Raw genomic sequence first — 16,972 nt, forward strand, 5'->3', positions numbered from 1 at the left:
GTGTTGTGGTGACCCCCAACCATAAAATTATTTTCTTAACTGTAATTTTGCTACTGTCATGAATCATAATGTAAATATCTGATATGCAGAATGGTCTTAGGTGACCCCTGTGAAAGGGTCATTTGACCCCCAAAGGAGTCGTGATCCATAGGTTGAGAACCACTGCTTTAGAGTCTAGTGCCTGTATCAGAGTCAGGGTTCCACTGCAGAGAGTCAGGGTTCCACTGCAGAGAGTCAGGGTTCCACTGCAGAGAGTCAGGGTTCCACTGCAGAGAACATAAGCCATTCTAGCAAGTTTAAGCATGAAGGGATTTATTATTGAGCATGAATCAATATAAAAGCCCCATGAATCATTGGAAGAACCAAGAATACAGACCAAAGTTGAAATTTCAGAAATGGTTCTCAAAGCCACATAGTAAAACTAAGTCCCAAGAAACTCTTGGGTCACTCAAGATTAGGAAACTGCCACCTCCTAAACCACAATTTGACTGCCAAAGTCAGGAAGCCACAGTGTATTCCCCACAGTATGGAAGACCCAGGGACAGGAAGTTGGCTGTACTACACCAGACCAGACATGCTTTCATCTTCTGCACTATGACATCTCTGTGACCCACCTCTTCACACCCATAAACTTCTGCTAATGCTGCCACCGAAAATGCAAATGCCTCCACAACCAATTCCAAAAGAAAAAGCAGAAGCAGCAAAGGCATGGCCTCTGCCTCATTTCTGCCCTGCCCACCCTGCACCAGTGCAACATAATGACTAGCTTTAAATCACGTCCAGAATCCTGAAGATCCTGAGAGTAGGGAGGGCTTTGAAATGTGGTGTTTAGTCCTCCAGCCCCTACAGTGCAGGAAGATCTATCAGAGGCAGGTGCCACTAAACCCATCACAAACCCCAAATACTGAGTTCTAGTCTTAAGCGCTGACAAAGAACCAATGTACATGCACTCTGCCTTCAAGCAATGAGTCCACTTCTTTATATTCCCCACACACCTGATATATTCCGTAGACACTTATAGGTAAACTATAAGTTCCAGTTGATTGGATGAATATGTTATAACAGGGACCCTTTGCTAGAAGTCACTGAGAAATATCTCCTCTATCCAGCTGCTGCACAAAGTATTTGCTGTTTATTTTGACAAGATCCCAGAGGAGTTTCTGAACTCCTCATCCAAGTAACAGTAAATTATATCTAGTAGCATTGTAGTCTGAAATACATTGTATAATACAATATACTATTTCTGGAAACTGACATAGGGAACCAAACACCCCCTTTTTTCCATTCACTTGAGGAAACAGAGAGTTCACTGTCTTAAGGAAAGGCACTTTCACGGCCTCTTGCCTTGAAGTCAATAATGTGCTACACAGAAGAGTCTCAGCAGGCACGCACAGTCTCTTCTCCAAGATATCCCCTTTCTTATCTTGCATTCAGTTGTCTTGAAACTCCTAAGATCCCTGGAGTGATCATTCTGCTGGACACAGAGAACATCATTGTGGGTATTTCTCACGGAAACAACTGACCCAGAGAACTACAGCCCCTCCTTCAAAGTCTGCTCTCAGCACCAAGACCTATTTGAGGTGAATAAATATCCAGTTCACACAGTGCACCAGATAGTGGGTGGAACCCGTGCCTGCTCAGAATTTGAGAGATCAAAGATTATTCTGTTCATCCCCCTGCCTCTAGTCAGGACTACCCAAAATCATTCCCAATCTATCAGAAACCGATCGTAAGCTGGGAATGACAGGAGACGTTCAATTGCCATTTTCTTCACGAATCACGTCTCCCCCATCACTCCCTAAAGCCCTGATTGAAAGAGAACTAGCTAATGAGGGTGAAAATGCTCAGATTCAGAAGCCATATGCCAAAGCCCAGATGGACCCAGAAAAGGGCTATTTTGCTATCATGTTTTACTGGAAAAGCTAAGGATTTGGGAGGCAGCCCCAGCCAAGTGATGTGGGACACACCAACAGGAGCAGACAAGATCCCTCTCTCTTCAAATAAAGAGGAAAAGAAAGAAAGTAGACATAATTTGTTCTAGTAATTCAATAACTCCCCTCCTCCTAACTTACTGAAATAATTGCCTCAATATTTAGTGGAGACTGGATTATAGGCTTAGCAGTTGCTGTAGGCTTGAATCCTAAGAGTCGTCTTCAGGGTAGAGTAGTCCTCAGTCCCGCATTCCTACATTCCTACTGCAAACTTGATCTTCTTCAGCAGTGTGAGTATGTATATTAAAACGTCATGTTATAAGACATGTAGGTCACTACCAAAACACCCAAACCAAAGACTCCCTCCATTTTCTTTCCTTAAATCATCTCCTATCTCACTCACACTCAAATCCTCCCCTGTCTAACCTAAGTTCGCAATGCTTGTCTATCAAGTAGGTACTGGCTAGGATGGCAAAGGAAGGTGTTTCACATGGTGTTATTTTTTAAAAAGAACTATGGATGATTAAATGCCATCTCTACTCTTTTATGAGAAGTCAGGGAAGATGTGAGAAAGAGAACCCTGCCAGGATCTCTTGCTAGAGTCCTGTGTGGCCCCGAAGGCAAGTCTCTCTCTGTCTTGCTATTTTATGGTTTCTGTCACTGTCTTCCGACTCACTGGCCCAACACATACCAGTGGAAGTTTCTGCACATTCTTGTCTTTCTGACCTAAGTTGTGTCCTGCATTCTCTGTCTTATCACTGTCCTAGTCACTACACACACACACACATACATCTTCATCATTACCTCAATAGGCATACTGAGCACTGCCTTTGTAGCTAAACTGTGTGGGTTTTAGTTGTGGAACCATTTATGAACTATTAGGCAAGTTCTATGCCTAAATTTTTTAAATTGCAAAATAATCGAATAACAACATTTACCACAAATAGTAGTTTTTAAGGATTAAATGTAAGAATGTTTATAAAGCACTTAGGAAATATGTCTGGTGCAATACCTCCTCTTATTGTTATTGGACACAGCTTCTAGATGGTATATTAAGTAATTATATTCCCTTCCAGTCCTAAGAAAGAATGAAGCAATAAGTGCTAGGCAGGTCAGTGGGTCTCTACAGAGGACCATGGTCATAGCAAATCCTTTCCTAAGATGCCATCCCTGATGGGCCTTAAACCAAAGATGAGTATCCAGGCCAAAGGAAGACATAGATAAGTAAACCAAACGCAAGCGAGACCAGTTTCCAAGGAGATAACTTTGCCTGCGATGCTACCCATGTGGGGCACTCCATATTGGGTGGTGATAATCCAGCCTGATTAGATCTTCTCTCTTGAAATATCTACATGTGAAAGTACACAGAAAAGAGAGCAGGAGAGGCCTGATTGGAGATAAAAAGATGACCAGATCGCTAGAGGGGCCAGCATATCCTGAACAGCAGTGATTCTCTGAGTTGTCCATAAAGCCAGCTATACATTTACACTTGAGAGAGGAGACAGAGGGTGTAGGGAGGGCACAGATGCTGAGATAATTTCCACACCACTTTCCTTCTGGGTTATCTTTCTCCTAAACCCTACCATCTAAGCAGTAATTTTCAAACTTTAGAGTTAACAGAAAATTGTGCTATTTGTTAAAATGTAGATTCCTGGTTCAGCTCCCTAGAGATTCTGATTCAGCAGATCTGGAGTGGGACCTCAAGTAGGGTTACTGTTTGTGGCTACACAGGTTATTCACTCCACTCCTCCAGGGGGCACGTAGGTATGGACTGGAACAGAAATGCCCCCTGAGAGTCATGCAGTACACACGCTGCCCAGAGGAAGGTGTCAGCCATGAGTAATTCTCATGTAAGTGGCTCCAAGTTCACCCTAAGAAATACTGAAGTAAAACAATGAATAACTAATTAAAAAAACAAATACTGAAGTTAAGGCGGGGTGCGGTGGCTCACACCTATAATCCTAATACTCTGGGAGGTCAAAGTGGGTGGACTGCCTGAGCTCAGGAATTCAAGACCAGCCTGAGCCAGAGCAAGACCTCATCTCTAAAAAATAGCTGGGCACTGTGGCAGGTGCCTGTAGTCCCAGCTACTCTGGAGGCTGAGGCAAGAGAATCACTAGACCCTAAGAGTTTGAGGTTGCTGTATGTGAGCTATGGTGCCAAGGCACTCAACCCCAGGTGACTTGAGACTGCATCTCTAAAAAAAGAAAGAAAGAAAGAACTTAACCTGGCTATCCCGACATCTCAAAGATTCTGGCAAATACTAGTCCCCTTGTCACCACTCATACTTAGGTGGTATCTACAGCCAGATAGGGCTGCAGTGGAGAGAGAAAAAGTCAACCAGAGAAAGGACCAGCACGTTTCATTATCTACAAAAAGCTTCAATAAGAGGCTTGGAGGTTAATCTAAATATACGTCCCTTCTGAGTGCTACTGTCTGTGAAGTAATTGGAATGAAACTGCGTACAAAGAGTGCAGATGAATTGCTGATGAAAACCTTACAACACCCTGAGGCACCGCCATCATGCTTCCGGCTCCCTGCCCCTCACTAAAAACATTGCTTTCCAAGCCCCGTTCATTGGTGAGGGTCTCCATATAGTTAGGAAGTAGGAAGACTCATTGGCCTCTGAAAAGAAAATTTGAGTACAGAGAAAGGATTCATCATCTACCAAGTCAGCTCAAGTCAAGTCAATAGGGTTTTGCTGAGTACAGTTAAGTGTGGTTGGGATAAAAAGGAATTTGAAGACTCAATCCTGAATCCTGCCCATTTACCTAAAATTCTTTCCCACCCAGTTTAACTCCTGGGGTTAGGTGCATCTCTCAAGTGTCAATGGTCCTTAGTAATTTTTCGCCAGGTTTTGAACCAGACATCAGTGATCTGCCACAATTACTTGATGTTTTAATATCTCTGTGTTGAAGGATTAAGTTGGCCCCTTTAAAAAGAGTGAAAACTCAGAACCCTAGAAAGCTGCTTATATCTGTCTGCTACCTCCAGAAATTGAAAGCCCACCTCACTTTAGCTCTGAGAAAGGCAAGGCAGCTGCCTGGCTAGAGTCAGGCCTGCGGCAACCTGAGATTCAGTGCCAAGCACACAGGAAGAGCAGACAAGCATGTGCCAAATCACCTAGATGCTCTGAGAGCTCCACTCCATTTTCCTCCAAGTGTCTGCCAAAGGTAAGACATCGAAGGCCACTTATCACACTTCTGTGCTATCTATGCTGTTTCACCCCTTATGTCTTTTACATGTGAATCCCCCCAAAAATAAGGATCTAAATTCATTTATTAAATCCACACAATAGCATTTTGAGACTAAGAATTGCCTCCTGCTCATGTAGCTCCTGGAGCATTAAAACTCGCAGCTCTTTGAGTCGCCAGTCTTTATTTTGCTCCTACACGATTAACTAGATCCCCACTGCTTTATGTCATCATTCTCTAAGCTTTTCCTGATTCTCTATTTACTAATTGGCCGACTCCTGTTGTCTCCTTTTGGTTTACAAGTCAACACGGGAAAAGTGATTCAAGTGCAGGCTACTGAAAATTTGGATCTACATTCTCACACAGCCGTCTCTGGTCACCAAGGCCATGTTACATCTCTAAGACTATCTCCTCTCCCCTGGCCTCTCCCAACTTTGGCAAAGAAGGAATCAGAAGCACTAAAGAATAGACATGACATATTTGTATTTGTTGGGACAGAACTGCATTATTTCTACACAAAAGAAAATAGAGACTTGAATAACTATAATATCCATTTTCTTGAATACTAGGGTGCCATGGAGTTAGCACTCTCTCTGTAGCATTTCTCAAAGTGTGGTTCAACCACCAGTATCAGAATTCCCTGGAATGATGGTTAAGAATACAAATTCCTAAGCTGTGTGCAGTGGTTTACGCCTGTAATTCTAGCCCTCTTGGAGGCCAAGGTAGGTGGATAGTCTGAGCTCACAGGTTAGAGATCAGCCTAAGCCAGAGTGAAACCTCATCTCTAAAAGTAGCCAGGCATTTTGACAGGCAACTACCAGTAGTCCCAGCTACTCGGGAGGCTAAGGCAAGAGAATTGCTTGAGCCCAAGAATTAGAGGGTGCTGTGAGCAAAGGCTTCATAGCACTCTATCAGGGGCAACAAAGTAAGACCCTGTCTAAAAAGAAAAAAAAAATAAAAATTCTTGGGCCCCATCCCAGGAATGGATCCAAATTTGTTGTTTGGTTTGTGTTATTATTGTTGTTGTTATTTTCTACAAGGTAATTAAGTGTTAACCGAGAGATTCTCAACACACTGAAGTTTGAGACCCATTGGGTCAACAGAGACCTGCAAGGCCCTAAATGGCTGAGCAAAGAGGTCAATGGTACACATCCACCTCTGTCTTGTCCAGTTCAGAGCTCTCAGCCAACTTCTGGCACTTTGTCACCTAATACTCCTTCATTATATGAAGTTGAATCAATGTGTCAATGGAGATAAAAAAAACTGAGACAAGAAGAAAAATCAAGAAATTACAATAGAAGTTCACTGATGAACTATGATAAGAAAATTGGCCTCGAAGTAAACTGCAACAGTAAGTCACTGCAAGCACATTCTGTCTTTCAATCAACTCCCACATCTGTGTATGGCCCTCAGAAACTTTCCCACAGGTACCCTGCATGGGCTCCAAAACCATAAGTTATAGAATTATACTCTGGAAGCAGGGAAGAGTTAACCTAATTTTCTAATTTCCATTGAGAATGTAGGAGAAATCTGGCTTCATCTCAAAGCTGTATATCGTAAAAATAACACTGCCTTACGTTTGCAAAGTAATTTATGGTTTCAAGCATTCTTTAAGGACAAGAGTCTCATTTAAATTTTGCATTGTTGGAGATACCAAAATTATAAGTTATAGACCAATAAAGCAAACAACAAGCCAGGATTTGGTAATGTCTCCCAAATAATTTCTTTCAAACATATGGAGGTCTTGAAAACTATATCAGAAGACATTCTTCAGCTAGAATGTGAGAAACATGAAAACTCTGACTTACAAAATGAGTTTTCCAAGACAGTTCTAATCTCCACATGTATAGTCAATGCCCCCCCCCAAAAATCATGATTTGCCAGAATGAAAATTAGCTTCTCTGAGTCACTGTGTTTGAGTGTATAAATTTTGTTAATAAAAGTACCTGCCACAGATTAGGTTCTAGGAGACATATCATGTCTTAAATCTCTTCCTGAATTTATTCAAATCTGCTGCCAAAGAAAGTTTCACTCTCAGACATAATGCTTTTGACCACAAATAAAGTCTCTGCCATCTGTTTTCACACTAGGAAAACTCTATTTGGATTCAGTGATGAAATAAAAAAAATCCTATTCACATAAATCCCGGTCTTGTTCTCTTACTCTAGGATACCTCCTGCTGAAATTACAAGAAAAAGAACTTTGTTAATTAAAATGATGAAGTGTGAACATATGTTGTTCAAGAATATCAATACCTCCACCTACATCTCCAAATTATTAATATTTACACAACCCTCGGTTTTTGTTTATTGGCAATGAGAGCTTTTCATAATCAAGGATTTAGATGCCATCATTTTACCAAGCACCAAAATATATACTTGGGGGGGAGTGTCTTTATTTTTATAGCTCCTTTTAGTTCTTTGCCTCAAATATTTCAAGGATATTTATCACCACTGAGCATCTTATTGAAATGAGAAAACATAAGCAGATTAGGACATGAAAGAACTGGCAAGGACAATTTCAGTTTGGGTAGACAAAAACCATTATCATAGTCGATAAAGGCAGATTCTCTGTCCTTAAATCTCACCCTGTTGATGACTCTTCTGGGCACAGAGGACAATGTTGCTCAAGAGAAAATATACATATACAGCCTTCAACACAGGCTGGCGTTTCAGTGCCAAACTCCAAGCCCTACAGGGAACTGACCTCTGTGGGGCCCTTTTGCCTCTTAGCACCAGCTCCAGAATAAAGGCAGGTCAAATATCCTGTTACCTGGCTTGGTTCTCTCTGCCCCCCACCACTTGCTAACTGGCACATCTTACCATTTTCCTTCTAGAGGAGGAAGTAATGTAGGAAAATGTCAATACGCTCCTCCCCTAGGCTAGCCCTCCATGCATCCTTCCCCTGGCCCTACCTATAAGGACTTCCAAGGAAGGTGGGGGATACACAGGCCCTGAGTGCTCTGGAGCTGACCTTCCATGATCTAGCACCTGGGAGGAGACACTGAACAAAGTGCCCCTGGGGAAGACAAGCTGCAGGGTGATCCTCTGATAGCCACTTCTCCCAGCAAGAGCCCCATGCTCCGGCAAGCTGGCCCTATGGAGCGTAACTAAGCCGCAGCAGCAGCCTTCCTTTGGGGAGAGAGTGTTGTGGGGAGGAGCTTCATCTCTGAAACCTCATCAGCTCAATACCTCAGGGCCACACACAAGTCAGAGGTGCTCTCTGCCACCCTCATTCTCTCAGGCTGAACATTCTGAATCATGGTGCTGCTGCGTCCCAAATTAGGCCAAATGCATCCCTCTACCTCCTTGCATGTCTACTGCTTTCCACGTTCTCTTTCCATCCTAATTCAGACTTCAATATTCACATACCAGGAGTGTTACCAATCTCTCTTAATGGATTCCTGGATTTTGCCATCAATCACTATATCTCTGTTTCCAAAAGACTCTTCCTAAGCATCACTGTCTTCATATCATGCTTACTTACATGATAGCTACCTATAACCTACAGATTGCACAGGGAAAAATTACTAACACAAAGAATTACTCCACAAAATTATGGAGCTGATCTGCCTGGGTTCCAGTCTCGATTCTGCTACTTACTAGCTCTGTTTCTTTAGGCAAGTTGCTTAATTTCTCTGTGTGCCAGTGTTCTCCCACAATAGGATAATATAGTACATACTCTATAGGATTGATCTGAGGATTAAACAAGTTAATACAGAACAGTGTCTGGCACTTCATAAACACCCAGTAAGTGGTACTATTATTACTAAACCCATTGGTAATGGGTTCCCAGAACCCATTGGTATGGGTCCCCATAATGGGACCCAGAACCCATTGGTCCTTACGATCTGCACCCTGCAACTGCATCCTTGAAACTGTACATCTTGGATCTCCCTAGTAACTTCTGAAACAAATTAGAAACCCACTCAAGGTGACAGGTATGGTGTCCAAAGATAATTCTCTGCTCTTAACAGAGTAAAGAATTTGAGTCAAGAGCCTAGAATACTGAGATCTGGGGAGGAGAGGTGGTTTTCTCCCCTCTGCTGCTTCTGGGGACACATGTTATGCTCTGAGAAGCCAGAGGGGAAGATCTGAGCTGATTATAATCGAATGAGGCTGCCAAATCAGTTTTAGTTTTCAATACCACATAACAACTAGTGAGTCTTGTGGGCCCTGAGCCAGGATTATTTTAACTGGTACCATTAGCTGGGTCAAGCCTGTCTACCTCTACCAGGAATACTTTGGGAGCTGTCACCTTCCAGGCCAGAGTGGGAGCAGCCTTTGCTAGTGAATAGATAGTGGTGCACATGACATTACACGGTATTTGCAGGGCAAATCTGATTCTTCTGCAACAGCAAGGGGCTAAAGAATGTGGGAAAATGAAAGAGAGAGATGAAAGAACAAGGGAACAGCATAATATAGAGAGAAAGAACAATACAAGTGGGATAGGGATTAAGGGGGGAAAGGAAGAAGATTTTAAAAGAAAACAAAATAAGAGTAAAAGGAATGGAGTACTGGGGGACAGAAGCATGTCTAAAGGAGAGAACTAGAATTGCTAAGGAGCTTGAGTGCAGGATGGATTCTGAAGATTTGAAGATGTACATAAGACACCCCCTCAAAAAAAGGCAACAAGAACAACCCTCTGTATTCTAAGCAATGCCTTTGTAAATATTTGTTAATAAGCTGAGTGAAGTGCTAAGAAAAGAACAATCTGGCAAACTAGAATGATGTACACCAGCCAGTTGGACTCTTGAAGCTTCAGGATCTTCTTCTCCAGCCACAGCTGGAGATCAGGGGTAGAGTTACTTGGGACTTTCCCCAAGGCTTTAGTTCTCTTCCATTGCTTAGAAACAAGCCTGGTTCAATATGCTTGGCAGCCCCAGGCAAACCCATTGCTATTGCCCAGAGGAAGTATGGACCAGTGGGGTTTGGTTCCAAGGTTAGCAGCAGAAGAGCAAGGCCTCTACCTCCCCCAGCAGGAACGCCCACTCTCTCAACCGGAATGAATGGAGGTCTTGGCAGCATCTGATACACTGCAAGGTAATGATTTAGCTGCTCCAAAGTATTGCATCTCCACAACACAGTCACTTTGGGACCATGCTCCATTGTGGAGAGACACAGAAAGATCTTCTATTTGTGATATCTCTTTAATTCATATGTGAATATTTTCATGGAAAACACATGAGAAAACAGCTTCTCTATCACCTACAGAATCAAGAAGATTATCTCTTAGACACAAACTCCCAAAGGGGAATAAAAATAATGGAACATGGGAAGCTCCATAGTGGACATTCATTTTAGACAATATTTTTCAAAGCCAAGAAAGAAATCCTTCTCTCGTTAGAGATGGATTTAAAATGAATGGATGGAAATGGAAGTATTTATTGAAAGTAAGGAAGAGTGAGAGAGAGATTAATAAATAATAGGACAAATCTTTTGACTAGAGGGCACCACTCAGTTTTCATTTGGGCCTCCTAAAATTTTCTAGTGCAGCAATAGAATCACAATGCAGTTTTGTTTTTTGGGGGGGGAAGTTTAAACCTATGGCAGCGGCAAGGACTTGGTGAGGATGAGGTCCATGTACAGTGGCAATGGGTTAAGTCGTTAGAGGGCTCTAGAGTCTTTTTCAGTTTTCTCCAACTCCATGGCTACCACTTAATCAAGCCATCAGCACCTCTGACCAGCTCTCCTGCTTTCATCCTGGCCCTCCTGACAACCTACTCTCCAGCAGAATGCCCGGCACCTCCTCTCCATACTCCCTCCCACTTACTGCACCCAGTTCTGTTCTGCTCCTTCATGGCACTCTCCACAGTTTGTAAATGTCTGTATGTGGAGTTCTGACTAACTGCTCTCTCCCCATGACTGCAAGCCCATGAGGACAAGGAATGCTCACCATAGCATCCTTAGTGCCTGGTGCTATGTCCATCCCCTAATAGGTTAGAGGGCTAATCAGAAGCTCCTGGGTGTGTGGGAGGGTGGAAGAAGAAAGCAACAGCTGGCAATCAAAGGCCCTTTGGGGCATGTGACCATTAGCTAACCAAGAGTCTTTCCAGAGTTGTAGGTAACTGAAACTGTAGGCAGCCTTCTTTCTTGAGTTGTTTTTTACCAGAAGTAGAGCCTAAGTCAGTGATTCAAGTTCAAATGATTTATTAAGGAAAGGCTCCCAAAAGAATTCAGTAAAGGAGAAGGGGGCAGAGGAATAAAGGAGAAGCCAAGCAATGGAGCAGGCATTGGATAGGGAAGAGGAGTAGGTGGTTGCCATCCGCCCAGTAGGCCTTCTCCTGGGCTGTTGAGAAGGGGGTTAGTACAATATCAAGGTGGGTCCAAGTAGCTATAAGTTCCCTTCTCCCATCTCCTTGTCTCTACATGGGATTACAGGCTCTAGATAAAAAGCTGCCACAGCCACCTGCCAGACCTTCCGTTCTGGCTCACTTCTCGCTGCCTTTTCAGACTCTTTCTGCCTTGGTGTCCCTCAGTTGAATTTGCATTTTGCTGTTTTCCATGTGCACTGGGTAACCTGGCTCCAGATGTTGGAGCGGCAAATACAGAAATTCTAGTCCAAACAAGACGAAGAAAAGTCTCTGCTCTGAGACAATGTGAATGACTGTAGAGAAAACGGCCTTTTTAAAATTCACTGCTCCATTTCCTTCATCTATCTCCCTCAATAATATGAGCTACCACTTGACTACCCACATACATTTCCTCCTCAGACTAGGAGAAGATAAGTTCCCCAAAGTCACACAACTGGCACGTGGGATAGAACAGATCTGAACCTGGGTCTGACTCTAAACCCACATTCTTAAGTACTTCACTCAATTTTGGCCAGCAAGCATACCTTCTGAGCTGACCGCCAAGATCTAAATCTACAGGGATTTTGAAGCATACAGAGGAGAAGCAGAGGATGTCTTTTTGAATGCTTCAAAATGCTTTCTCCATATCCGAGTCACATTCCACAACCAAAAGACCCCACTCTTAGGGCCCCCCTATTAGGGCCCACTTGTATTAAATCCGTTTATTCATTTAACAAATACTTACGCTGCAGTCCTGGTGGTAGGCCCTGTTCTAGACACTCAGTGCTGTCATCGAACAGAATAGACCAAACTCCACCACTCCCTCCCCCATTCTCATAGAGTTTACATTCAGGAATGCACAAGGTAAGGTGAAACAGGAGACAGGAAATAAACATTAAAAATTAAGAAAATGTTGTAATATGTTTAGAGGTAATGATTAGTATGAGGAAAAATAGCAAAGGGAAGGAATCAGTTTAGGGTCATCAGGTCAGGACTCTTTTGAACAGGCTGAGGGCAGTGAGGCAGTGAGACATATAGCTGTCCTGTGGAAGAGTGGTCCAGGCAAAGAAAGAGCCAGTGCAAAGGCCCTGAGACACATCCAAGAAACAGTGATGAGGCTAGGGTGGCTAGAAGCAAGGGTGACTGGAGCTGATGACAGAGCTGTAACAGTAACCATTTTGGCCAGAAGTTAGAGGCCCTATTGCATGTCATGATCACTTGAAGGATCAGTAATATAGTAGCTTTCCCAACACCTGCTAAGCCCTCAAGGTCTTTATATACACACCATTTTCAGGACTCCAAAGGAAAAGAATAATGTAGTCCTGATGGTAGCAATGAGGCAGCTTCAGTTACTCATACAACTACTCCTGTCCCAACCACCCCTACCCCAAGACCAACGTTCAACTCTGTTTTTCAAGAAGCAGAAGCGATTGGAAACCAGAATAGGCAAAATTCTGCAGATCTCAGGCCATCTGCAGCTGTCACCTCTGCATGCCTTCTTTCCCTTGAGTCTTCCCAACTCAGGCCCAGCACTAACCTTAGGCCTTACCAGCACTGATTTTCTCCAGAAAGACTTCTAAAGAGCTTCTTCATTGTTCTTGAAACCCATCCCCACCCCAGAGTCCAGACTGGGTAACTTTATTTCTTGGGTCTGACTCTTGGCTGTTGACTTGGTACCCCAGACCCCTTAGGACTCAGATCATGCCTTGGTATCAGCCCAGCACATGCTCAACATGTCCCTTTCAGCCTGCTTAGAAATCACAGTGATCTGTTCACCTATGGAGACCAGTGTTTCTCTAGGACCTTGGCTCCCACCTGTGGTCTGGAGAAGCTTCCAGATGCAATTCTTCCACTCTGCTTCCTAATTTACTACTGCACGTACTTAACTGGGCCATATCACCTTCCTTCTCCACTGTGAATTCCTATTCATGATGATCTTTCTGAAGGCCTATGGCAAAGCTGGAGGAAGGGGGAGGGATATGAGGTATGGCTAAGAGAAAGACTATCTGCCAACCCTGACCACCGTCTGGCTTTCACGCACTTTGGTGCTCAGGCCCATCAGAGGGAAGCCTGAGGGGCATCAGCCAAGGTAGATCTGAGGCATATGACAGGAATAGGGAGTCCTGGGCGCATATGATGAAATGGACCTAAAATGTTAGTGTCACAATCATTATGGTAGAATTCAGTTTCAAACGATTTTATTGCAATTTATATATAGAAAACATTACTTCTTTTTTAATTCCAAAATTAATGCATGCCTATTATTCTTAAAACTTTGAATAACCTAGAATTTTGTAAGTAAAAAATAGAAGCTTACTCCACCCTGTCCAAGTCCTTCCCCCTGCCCAGTCTCACTCCCCAAGGGGTTATCCACTGGTAATAGTTGGGTGAATATTGTTTCAGATATTTTCCCTACAACTATAGAAACACAATTTTTTACTCTAAATACCACTCTGCCACTTGCCTTTGTTTGTTAAGTTGAACAGTAGATTGTACTTATAAGTCCAGTCTTATATTACGGAAACATTGACACATATGTCCATCTTATTGTTTTTTAACAGCTGCTTGATTCTATAGTATAAACACATTATGGAATTAAGTAGCAAGAGTTGCTTACCCAGTATCCTATTAATGGACATTAGATTTTTTCCTATTTTTTCTATTACAAACAATGTTGTAATGAACATTCTTATACAAATATCTTTGAACAGATGCATGAGTAGTTAATATAGAATAAACTCCTGGAAGTGAAACTGCAAGATAGCCAGTGTGAAATTGCCCTCCAAAGAGTCTATTTACCCTCCTACCAACAATGTATCAGTGAGTGATAAGATAAATTTTGTAACTTTTTTTACAAATTAAAAATTGCTGTTGGGAGATAACATCATTTAATGAGAAATGCACCAAAATGTATCAGATCTCAAGGACAAGATAATGCATGATGAGAAAATGAGTAATGAAGTCAAGGGCCAAGAGCTACACCCAGGGAAGTGCAAGTTTAGTTTGGGTCTAGTGGCTTGAGGGCAGTCCCCTCTCAGGAATTCCACCTTGTGCTGTAGGGATGGCTACTGTTGTTCAAAGGAGCTAGGCCTTCTGGACAAGTGTTTCTTTAAGCACAAGCCATCAATATTTCTGATCTTAACTTATTGGTAGGGACAAAGCATCGCTTTATGCTGTCTGTTTCTATGTAGAGGTGACAATGCCACATGTTAGGAAAGATAAACAAACACATTAGCCCCCCAACTCCTCTCACCTGACAGAACACAACACAACCACAGTCTCAATCTCTGTCTGAGATTTGAGCTGAACGTGAATATGACCTAGCACTTGTCCATGTTGTCCTCAGGAAAAAGGCAAGGCTGTTAATTCAGAGGACAGAGACTTAGGATTGAGTCCCAGTTGGATCCCTGCTCAAAAGCTAAGTGGCAAGTTACTTAAGTTCCCAAAGTCCACTTCTTATAGAAAATGTGGCTAAAAAATCATACCTCAAAGAACTGTCATGAAGATTAAACAGGTTGTAAAACACCTGAAACAATGGCTGGCCCATAACATCTACTCATATAAACCATTCAGGAAGAATAGGTTTCAGGATAGCCCAGGCACTGCAGGATTAGATACCACATTTGAGAAACTAAGGGAAAAGATGGAAATTTCAATGATACTCTACACAATTTACTCTCAACTCCACCCTTAGATTCCTGAGCATTTGAGGGGAAGTGAGATGTTCAGCCTTCAACCAAAGACTTCAGAAAAATGATTCCAGGCAAACTGAAGCAAAATCTGTCTTTTCTTTTTTTAGTGTATTTCATGGAGAAAAGAATATAAATAAATGAAACATTTATTTCAATATGCCATTCTCTGCAATGACTCTGTGTAAAAGGCAGCAAGGAAAAATCTATAGGTAATATGTCTTTTCCTTGACATAACATGATTCACATAACATAAAGGAGTTGATTTCAAAATATTTTCCACCCAAAACCATTAAAGGCAAACATAGCCAATGTTTGTGTAAAATTTACCGTTTTATGACGGTCATTGAAACTTCATAAGGATATTTTCCTATGGAAAAAAGTATTTCAGCTTTTACTGGATAATATATTAGGAAGAAATGTCAGAAAGATCTTGAGAAAATTCAGGGATTTTTTTTTTCCTTCAGTTCCATTTACACAGTTAAGAAGTGAACAATTTCCGAGATTTACCACCAGAGGGCAGTGATGCAAAACTGAGTCACAAAGTTAAAGTGTATTTGGCCTTGCTATCATTGAAGTACTTCTTTTTAAACAAAATACCCCTTTTCATTTAAGTAAAACTATGAATACAGATACCGCACAGTGGTATTGACTGAAAGCAAAATGTCTGATTATATGCCTTCATGGATAAAAAGCATATTTTTCTGGAATAGTATGTGTAAGTTGCTTTCTTATTAAAAAGGACATAAAATTAAAAATAGGGTGGAACTGAGAACATGTTCAGAATAACCATGCCCTCATCTCCGGCCGATTCTCAACATTCTCTAGTTCTTGCTTCTGTTTGTGACTCTCCTTTTTGTTTAGCCTCTAAGAAGCTCCAGTGGGGTTATACTACAAAGAACAGTATCTAGACCAAGGGTCCTCAAACTTTTTAAACAGGGGGCCAGTTCACTGTCCCTCAGACCATTGGAGGGCCAGACTGCGGGACCCGGGACAAGTCGGCTGCTAAGCAGGACAGGCAGCAGCGGCAAAAACACCCAGCGGGCTGATAAATGTCCCAGGCGGGCTGCATGTGGCCCGTTTGAGGACGCCTGATCTAGACAATACCTGGGTTTGAATCCCAGATTTCTCACATAACAATTTTGTGATCTTGAGAAAGCTTCAGTTTTCTCACTTGTAAAATGGAAGCAGTAAGGCTGAATGCAGTGGCTTCTGCCTGTAATCCTAACGCTCTGGGAGGCCAAGGTAGGTAGATTGCTTGAGCTCAGGAGTTCAAGACCTGCCTGAGCAAGAATGAGACCTCATCTCTAAAAATAGCCAGGCATTGTGGTCGGTGCCTATAGTCCCAGATACTTGAGAGGCTGAGGCAAGAGGATCACTTGAGCCCAAGAGTTTGAGGTTGCTGTGAGCTATGACGCCATGACACTCTACCCAGGGTGACATAACGAGACTCTGTCTCAAAAAAAGTGGGAGCAGTAAAAACTTAAAGAACTGTGGTAAGGTGTAGGAGATTATACTTATAAAGCCTCTAGCACATTCTGGGGGCTGAATTCACTGGTCACATTTATGAGGATTGTATGTGAGATTTGTATACATTAAGATACTAAGAAAGAAGTACTGTTGTTATTCCAGATTACAGATGTGAAACCAAGGTTAAGTAATATGCCAAAGATAATAGAATTCATAGAGAGCAGGGAAGGTTACCAAGCTTGCGTTATTTTTACTTTCCACATTGCTTCCCTTCACAGGGTAGAGGGTGGGTGGGCAGACATATATTAAGTTTCTTGCACCTCCAGGACTGACAAACATGGTGGATGCTCACTAAATGCACAGTGGAGACATGAATATATACATATATATATATAT

This window comes from Otolemur garnettii, unplaced genomic scaffold, assembly GCF_000181295.1.
Source record: "Otolemur garnettii isolate 467f Iridium unplaced genomic scaffold, OtoGar3 scaffold00063, whole genome shotgun sequence".
NCBI classification, from domain to species: Eukaryota; Metazoa; Chordata; class Mammalia; order Primates; family Galagidae; genus Otolemur; species Otolemur garnettii.